General features: G+C 48.2%; 1 long non-coding RNA gene across 1 annotated transcript; it reads left to right on the forward strand.

Moving 5' to 3' along the window:
* Positions 1-204: 204 nt before the first annotated feature.
* LOC124085730 (uncharacterized) lies at positions 205-1,673 on the forward strand. Its single transcript, XR_006849533.2, has 3 exons — positions 205-297; positions 599-787; positions 1,061-1,673. It is a non-coding gene; the product is annotated as an uncharacterized LOC124085730 (long non-coding RNA).

Genomic DNA, 1,673 nt, shown 5'->3' on the forward strand with positions numbered 1-1,673 from the left:
CCTCCAAACAAGAGTGACTCACCCTGCCTGGCCGGTGGAGTGGCCCAAGGCCAGGCCATGGGACTTGGCTGGCCAGTTTCAGTCCAGTCCAGAAGGAGGCAAGCCAGTGTGGCAATGATGTGTCGCCTGCTTACTGGTTTACTGGCCTTGGCTGGCCTGACCATGACTGAGCAAGGCTGTGAGGTTTTCCAGTCTGCGCCAACATGGATGTGAGGGCAGAAGAGAGCCCGATTGCCCGAGCTGGGAGCTCTGTAGACAAATTCTACTACATGGCGGGTCCCACCCAGCCTTGCTCAGGTCAGCCCCGGCTTCTCTGGTCATCCCAGGGATGGGGACGGGGGTCCCCAGTACAACTCACCACCCATGATGGCATTGCCTGTCTCCAGTGCAGCTCCCATGTGAGCTACAGTTGTGGTCTCTGGTATGGCAGGGGCATGACTTGCACCCCACACAGCCAGTGAGTCAGATTCGGTTCGTGGGCTAGTCACTTCCTGACCTTGGTGTGTCCCCAAAACCAGAGCTCTGCTCCCGAGCCCAGTCATTAAACAGGCCCTGGCTTTATCCTAATCATTTCAGAAATATCCTCACATTTATCCAGGGGATCTGGGAAGCTGGTGAAAGCGAGGAGTGGCGACAGGCTCTGCTCCTGTCTCCTGGCCTCTTCCAAGTCCAGGAAAGCAAGCCTTGCTCATTGCTGCTTCTCTCCTGCCTGCTGACCTTGAAGAGATCGCTAGAGCAACTTCATGGACCCTAATGACAAGGGCCATTGGTAGAAGGTAACACACAGGTAAGGGAGGTGGATCACGAAAACCTTAGAAACGAATTTCTCTGCTCCAATCCCTCAGGACAACCAGTCCTCTTCTCCTGACAAACGGTCCATTTCTCAGCCAGCAACAGAGCCTGCCGTGTCTCTTTCTCATGTTGTGATTCATGCCATTCATGGATCATTCTGATGTGTTAGCCAAGTCTTCCTTATGATGAGACCAAACCTACCTTCCTATACCTGTTTTTAATCTTTTCATACATTTATTGGACATTTGCTTTTTATTCACACCCACAGACACGAACCCTCATCATACCTGAGCCGTTGTCATGTGTTATAGTCCCAGCTACTCAGGAGTCTGAGGCAGGAGGATTGCTTTAGCCCAGGAGTTCATGGCAAGTCTGGGCAACACTGCAAGACCCCATCTCAAAAAAGAAGAAGGAGAAGGAGAAAGGGGAAAAAAGAAATCATGCCTTTTTTTCCCCTAAACTTTTCAAAACTTATTGCTATAAAGTTGTGCCTACAGTTTTTAAAAAACATATGTTCTGCCCTTCAATAGATGGATGAATGGATAAAAAAATGTGGCATTTATACACAATGGAGTATTACTCTGCATTAAAAAATGACAAAATCATGGAATTTTCAGGGAAATGGATGGCATTAGAGCAGATTATGCTAAGTGAAGCTAGCCAATCCCTAAAAAACAGATGCCAAATGTCTTCTTTGATATAAGGAGAGCAACTAAGAACAGAGTAGGGAGGAAGAGCATGAGAAGAAGATTAACATTAAACATGGACGAGAGGTGGGAGGGAAAGGGAGAGAGAAGGGAAATTGCATGGAAATGGAAGGAGACCCTCATGGTTATACAAAATTGCATACAAGAGGAAGTGAGGGGAAAGGGGAAAAAAAA

The sequence above is a fragment of the Marmota monax genome, unplaced genomic scaffold, assembly GCF_021218885.2.
Source record: "Marmota monax isolate L192 unplaced genomic scaffold, Marmota_monax_Labrador192_F-V1.1 WCK01_AAM20220418_F8-fsc00014, whole genome shotgun sequence".
NCBI lineage: Eukaryota > Metazoa > Chordata > Mammalia > Rodentia > Sciuridae > Marmota > Marmota monax.